The following is an 8,060-nucleotide window of genomic DNA, read 5'->3' on the forward strand; positions in this document are numbered from 1 at the left end:
GCTGACTGAATCCAGACAGTGCCTGCTCTACTTACTAACATATAAGTATCCAGATCAAAACTGTGGTTGCAATAGAACCTCGGTCTGCAACATTTCTGGCCAGCTGACCAAAAGAAAAGTTGTATGAACATCAAACATCTCAAAATTGAGTTGCATGTCCAAGAAGAATATCACAGATAAACATTTCCTCTGAGCTAAAGGGATTCTAATAGACACCTTTATCTCTGATCTCGGAGGTCTGACATTCCTGCACTATTTGGTACTGAAATATCAACAAGTATTGCATTTTTCTAAGGAATCCTAACTCAAATATTATAGTGTGCTTTATAAAAATGTTTTTATTTTATTAGTGTATCTAAGAAATTAAAAAAAAAATTAGCAAGATTTTTGCTATAGGGCACGTGTGCTCACCAGAGAGACAGAGAGAGGCAGACAGAAGGTAAGAAATCATCCTCCAGGGGATGGCCATATCACAATCCCTTCTCTTCCATTCTCCTCTCGGGATTTTGGGCACACGTGCTCAGGCACCTGGTTTGAGTTTCAAGCAAGCCAGGTCCAGGACTTGAACTGTTGTCGACTACGTGGGAATCCAGCGATGTAAACATTATGCCATCTGCTGGTCCCAGTATTTATAAAATTCCTGACGTTACTTTTTCCTCTGAGTACTGGGAGTGCATAGAGGGAAATTTACTACTCTATGTGCATAGGTACTAGTTTGATTTTCCAGGTTCAGAGGAGTCTATGATCTCTAAACTGTCATGGCGCCATGGACCGCTAAGCACTTGGGTGTAAGAAGCTATAACAGCCAGGGCTCATGCTTGGCAAAGTATAGGAAACATGCTTGGCATTGTTGGGTAGACACTTTTTCATAAGGAGACTATTTAAGGTGTGGGCAGTTAGAGGAACCAGTAAGGTATGATGAGGCATGCAAAGACTAGTAATAGGGCAATTTTAGGATTCCCAAGCCTGAATAGACAGGGAGAAAATACTGTTTTCAGAGCTTGGTTAAAAGCTAAACTCAAGAGTGGCTGGCCAACAGTAGCTGTGGCTTTGGCCATGGGGCCATTGATAGAACCACAGTGAAAGAGTGAGTGAGAGGGAATAAAGACGCAAATGTCTCTCTCCTCCCCCTGGCCAGAGGGTAAGGGAACCTGAGGAACAGTCCTTAGAGGTCAGGCTCCCAGGAGAGAACAGGGTTGGCAGAGATTCAAAGAACTAGAATAGATTTTTTTTTTAAACACCTGCCCCAGTTTCCTTAGGAAAGAAAGAATGGGAGGAGAGAAGACCAGAAAGGTTTTTAAAGAATTTGGTTACAGAGAGTTTATGAAGTCTTTCATTTTTAATTGAGTAGCAGAAAGACAGATAATTAGGAAGCCTGTAACTAGACCAGTAGCTATCTTTCCATTATACTATCTTGAAACTTCAAATGTTTCTGTCCAAGTATCAGAACTCTGTGCACCAAAAGGCTTCTGTGAAGTGGACAGTAAAGTACTTAGAAAATAAATTATTTAAAGGAATGCTATACAACTAAGTTTTAGGCCTAAATCTCTGGATTTGGAATTGAGATTTAAGAAGAAATATTTAAATGAATAGGGAAGAAAAGATGACTTAGTGCCAACAGATTCCAAGCCATAGAACCCTACCATCATTAGAATTTTGAGATATTCTAATGATTCTTGACCTATAAAAATAATATGTGGATCTATTTACCAAGTTTGTTGACTTGTGACACATCCACAAACCCAAACTTTCCAGAATATTTTGCTTGTTACATTTTTGGAGAGTGGAGGGCAGAGATGCTGAGAACGCCTGGATTCTCACATACATACATCGGTAATAGCCATCTCTTTCAGTAAAATTATGCTTGCTTTTTTTTCTTGTCAAATGTATTTGTTTTAATTGCCAGAGGGTGCAAATAGAGACAGAGAGAGAGAAAAAAGCACCCTCCACTGCAATGGGGTGTGGTCATCCCACAATCCCTTCTCCTTCCTATTGAGATTTGGGGCACACATAAATGCACATGTGCCCTGTGTGTTTTTTAAGTTGCCAAGGCTGGGATTAAAACTGGTTGGCAATGTGGGATCTGACTCACTTCACCATTTGTCTGGCCCAAGAATTTTCTCATATTTGGGTACTAAAAGCAGACAAACTCATAGGAAGTGAATTCTAAGTTGTTAGGAATGGTGGATGTCATGTGAAACATTTAGAATATCAGAAAATTTACTAATAATATGGTAATTATAATATTATTGGGTTGTCAGAACAGTCATGATGTATTTTTCTTTTTTTTATGCAAAAACACATCATGACTTTTCTGACAACCTAATGTTTAATTATGAGTTTGGTTGACATTAAGTTAGCCTAGATCGAGTTTCTCCAGGACAGACCCTGAGACTAGGATTGGATGCTAGTGTTTATGCAGGGGGGACAATAAGACAGGGAAGAGAAGGAAGCCAAGAGAGGATGCACTGGTGAATCGGCGATAGCTGTGGGGAACTGGGGCTCATTTCTACTGGGCAACTCTGGGAGCTGGTGTAGAGTGTGCCTCAGAGTTGTCCCACTCAGAGGGAGAGAAAGCTGGAGAAATTAGCTACTAACTTCCATCTGTCATTAATTGGAGAGCTGTTCCCAGGGAATGTTAATTCCTTGGTACCTCCAGCCTCTCTGGACCTGAGATGCTCCTGCGGTCAGAGGAAGCTTTCAGGCTAAGAGCTGTAGGTACTTGCAATAGAAAAATGTCAGTGTACAGAGAACTGTCAAATACTCAGGAGATATGCATGAGGCACTGAAAGCATCTTCTTCAGAGGCATAAATACACTATTACATTTTCCAGGAGTGGTGTGGCCCATGACACAAGCCAGGCTGTACTCCTCAGCTCTGAGGGGAAAGACGGAGAGAGGTACCAGGCTGGGCCAGGCTCTCCAAGGCGGGGGTGGTGGTTACTAAGTGCACCTGGGAGCTGAAAGGAAACTACACATTGCCTGACGTGATGTAGGAAAGCACAGCAAGACAGGGCTAAAGGGTTTCTTGCAGAATATCACTGTGTCAGCTTTTCAGAGGGCATCGTTTTGGGAATTTACAACAACAGTAAAAATAGAAATAGCGCTGAAATTCCAGGCTGACTGAATCCAGACAGTGCCTGCTCTACTTACTAACATATAAGTATCCAGATCAAAACTGTGGTTGCAATAGAACCTTGATCTGCAACATTTCTGGCCAGCTGACCAAAAGAAAAGTTGTATGAACATCAAACATCTCAAAATTGAGTTGCATGTCCAAGAAGAATATCACAGATAAACATTTCCTCTGAGCTAAAGGGATTCTAATAGACACCTTTATCTCTGATCTCGGAGGTCTGACATTCCTGCACTATTTGGTACTGAAATATCAACAAGTATTGCATTTTTCTAAGGAATCCTAACTCAAATATTATAGTGTGCTTTATAAAAATGTTTTTATTTTATTAGTGTATCTAAGAAATTAAAAAAAAAATTAGCAAGATTTTTGCTATAGGGCACGTGTGCTCACCAGAGAGACAGAGAGAGGCAGACAGAAGGTAAGAAATCATCCTCCAGGGGATGGCCATATCACAATCCCTTCTCTTCCATTCTCCTCTCGGGATTTTGGGCACACGTGCTCAGGCACCTGGTTTGAGTTTCAAGCAAGCCAGGTCCAGGACTTGAACTGTTGTCGACTACGTGGGAATCCAGCGATGTAAACATTATGCCATCTGCTGGTCCCAGTATTTATAAAATTCCTGACGTTACTTTTTCCTCTGAGTACTGGGAGTGCATAGAGGGAAATTTACTACTCTATGTGCATAGGTACTAGTTTGATTTTCCAGGTTCAGAGGAGTCTATGATCTCTAAACTGTCATGGCGCCATGGACCGCTAAGCACTTGGGTGTAAGAAGCTATAACAGCCAGGGCTCATGCTTGGCAAAGTATAGGAAACATGCTTGGCATTGTTGGGTAGACACTTTTTCATAAGGAGACTATTTAAGGTGTGGGCAGTTAGAGGAACCAGTAAGGTATGATGAGGCATGCAAAGACTAGTAATAGCAGGGCAATTTTAGGATTCCCAAGCCTGAATAGACAGGGAGAAAATACTGTTTTCAGAGCTTGGTTAAAAGCTAAACTCAAGAGTGGCTGGCCAACAGCAGCTGTGGCTTTGGCCATGGGGCCATTGATAGAACCACAGTGAAAGAGTGAGTGAGAGGGAATAAAGACGCAAATGTCTCTCTCCTCCCCCTGGCCAGAGGGTAAGGGAACCTGAGGAACAGTCCTTAGAGGTCAGGCTCCCAGGAGAGAACAGGGTTGGCAGGATTCAATGAACTAGAACAGATTTTTTTTTAACACCTGCCCCAGTTTCCTTAGGAAAGAAAGAATGGGAGGAGAGAAGACCAGAAAGGTTTTTAAAGAATTTGGTTACAGAGAGTTTATGAAGTCTTTCATTTTTAATTGAGTAGCAGAAAGACAGATAATTAGGAAGCCTGTAACTAGACCAGTAGCTATCTTTCCATTATACTATCTTGAAACTTCAAATGTTTCTGTCCAAGTATCAGAACTCTGTGCACCAAAAGGCTTCTGTGAAGTGGACAGTAAAGTACTTAGAAAATAAATTATTTAAAGGAATGCTATACAACTAAGTTTTAGGCCTAAATCTCTGGATTTGGAATTGAGATTTAAGAAGAAATATTTAAATGAATAGGGAAGAAAAGATGACTTAGTGCCAACAGATTCCAAGCCATAGAACCCTACCATCATTAGAATTTTGAGATATTCTAATGATTCTTGACCTATAAAAATAATATGTGGATCTATTTACCAAGTTTGTTGACTTGTGACACATCCACAAACCCAAACTTTCCAGAATATTTTGCTTGTTACATTTTTGGAGAGTGGAGGGCAGAGATGCTGAGAACGCCTGGATTCTCACATACATACATCGGTAATAGCCATCTCTTTCAGTAAAATTATGCTTGCTTTTTTTTCTTGTCAAATGTATTTGTTTTAATTGCCAGAGGGTGCAAATAGAGACAGAGAGAGAGAAAAAAGCACCCTCCACTGCAATGGGGTGTGGTCATCCCACAATCCCTTCTCCTTCCTATTGAGATTTGGGGCACACATAAATGCACATGTGCCCTGTGTGTTTTTTAAGTTGCCAAGGCTGGGATTAAAACTGGTTGGCAATGTGGGATCTGACTCACTTCACCATTTGTCTGGCCCAAGAATTTTCTCATATTTGGGTACTAAAAGCAGACAAACTCATAGGAAGTGAATTCTAAGTTGTTAGGAATGGTGGATGTCATGTGAAACATTTAGAATATCAGAAAATTTACTAATAATATGGTAATTATAATATTATTGGGTTGTCAGAACAGTCATGATGTATTTTTCTTTTTTTTATGCAAAAACACATCATGACTTTTCTGACAACCTAATGTTTAATTATGAGTTTGGTTGACATTAAGTTAGCCTAGATCGAGTTTCTCCAGGACAGACCCTGAGACTAGGATTGGATGCTAGTGTTTATGCAGGGGGGACAATAAGACAGGGAAGAGAAGGAAGCCAAGAGAGGATGCACTGGTGAATCGGCGATAGCTGTGGGGAACTGGGGCTCATTTCTACTGGGCAACTCTGGGAGCTGGTGTAGAGTGTGCCTCAGAGTTGTCCCACTCAGAGGGAGAGAAAGCTGGAGAAATTAGCTACTAACTTCCATCTGTCATTAATTGGAGAGCTGTTCCCAGGGAATGTTAATTCCTTGGTACCTCCAGCCTCTCTGGACCTGAGATGCTCCTGCGGTCAGAGGAAGCTTTCAGGCTAAGAGCTGTAGGTACTTGCAATAGAAAAATGTCAGTGTACAGAGAACTGTCAAATACTCAGGAGATATGCATGAGGCACTGAAAGCATCTTCTTCAGAGGCATAAATACACTATTACATTTTCCTCTTTAGTGGAGGAAACCAAATGACATGAAATTGAGAATGACAAGACATAGAAAGCATAAACTTTAATTCTACTCTATTCCAACAGTGTCCTTGCATGCTTCTCCTTAACCCCTGGGCAATCACTGAAGGTCAGGGTAAGGGAGGCCTGAGAAAAATTTCTTTTTTCTCAGAAGATGTTGGGAACATGTCAGGGAAGGAGATTTATAGAACACAGTCAGCAAGATAATGCAATGTCTGTCTAGTCAACAGGACCACAGTGTCCAGTCAGTAAGATAATGAAATACCTATCTGCTCAATGGGACTATAGCATCTATACTCAAAGGAAGTAACAATTCTCTCACATATAGTAAATTTTAATCATCCCATTTCTCTACAGGCTGAGTGCCACAAGGATTATCCCTTCAAAAGGAAATACTGAAGCTGAGGGTGCTGTCCTTTAGGCAGAGTTTCGACAGAGTGCCTTGTTTTTAGGTTTTATGGGCGCCCCGGTCTCTCCACTTGAATGCCAGCCTTAGAAGCTTTCTCTATCTCTTGACATCAAATAATTAAGATCGCCAGCTGTATTTTCTAAATTTGGAATGGGGGATGGTGCAGGAAGAGATAATGCCCCCCCTCCGGAAGTTTCCAAGGAGCTACAAAAAGGTAATGGTCAATGCTGAGTCTAGAAAACTGGTACTCATGTAGCTTTTGAGCTGATTTTCTTACAAGTTCACTGGAGGAAGGATCCCTTTTGATGAGTGAGAAAGACAAGAAGGCATCATTGAATGCCAACTTAAGAAGAAAAAATAAACATAAGTAGCACAATGTTTTGCTTCAAATAAAATATCATTATGTAGTTTCTATGTTTAGTTGATAGCCAATAATAATTGAATAAGCACTTAGTCAAGTTACGAAGATAGGTGAAAGATCACAACTATCAGAAGGTATCTGGTGGTTGGAAGTCACTGCAGGATTGCTTGTACATTAACAGATCAAAGGCAAATTAAGCCTAAAGCAATATTATTTACACATCTCCTCAAAGAAATCATAAATTCTTTAAAAAGACAATAGGAGGTGCATTCATGTGCTTATGTGACTAAACACTCCGTTGCTTAGTAGCATTTATTGTACATCCAACAGATGATTAGAATGAGTGATTAGAAGTCTTGATAAATAGGACTCCAGCTAACTCATTACCCTATACTTAATTTTCAAGGAGGAAAACGATGTGACAACAAGGAAGTGGTTTAAAAATTAACACGTCCGTTTCCCAGACTGATCTTTTTCATTCTGTATTTATACCTAGAGCACCTTGCGGTATGTTGAGCATCTTGCACTTACTTCAGCTTCTATCAATCTGAATAACATCTTGTATTGATTAAAGCTTTATACTTTACAAAGCCCTTTAAAATATATTATCTCCTTTAATACCTAAGTTTTATTGCCCTACTTTGCAGATGAAAAACTTTAGTCTAAAGTGAATTTGAAGTGATGATTTCCTTACTGTTACACTACTTTATGCTCATTAGAATAGCTACAATTTGGGGCCAGCAGATGGCATGGTGGTTAAGGCACTGGACTCATGCATGGCCCACCATGGTTCAAGTTCCAGACCTGGTGGATTGACCACACTGGGCATATATGCACATGTGCACGTGTGCCCAAAATTCCAGGAGGAGAATGGAGGAGAAGGGATTGTGGTGTGGCCATGCTCCTTGGGAGGTGATTTTTTACTTTCCCTCTCTCTGTCTCTGTCTCCCTCCAGTGAGCACACATGTCCTACAGGAAAAACCTTAAAAAAAAAAAAAAGAATAGCTACAATTTAAGACCGACAATATCAAATATTGGTGAGAATGTGAAATGCTCAGAACTCACACATAATGCTGATGGAAGTGATATAAATACTTTGACAGAGAGTTTGGCAGTTTCTTATAAAATTAAACATAGATTTACCTTTAATCCAGGAACTACGGTTCTGGGAAGTATTTAATATAAGTGAAAAATACATATTCACCAAAGGATTTCTATAAAAATATTTCTTTTTTTTTTTTTTTTAGAGATTTTCACTGTAGGGCGCGTGCGCTCGCCAGACAGACAGAGAGAGACATAGAGACAGAAAGCGAGAAATCACC

The sequence above is a fragment of the Tupaia chinensis genome, unplaced genomic scaffold (genome assembly GCF_000334495.1).
Source record: "Tupaia chinensis unplaced genomic scaffold, TupChi_1.0 Scaffold000140_1, whole genome shotgun sequence".
Classification (NCBI taxonomy): Eukaryota; Metazoa; Chordata; class Mammalia; order Scandentia; family Tupaiidae; genus Tupaia; species Tupaia belangeri.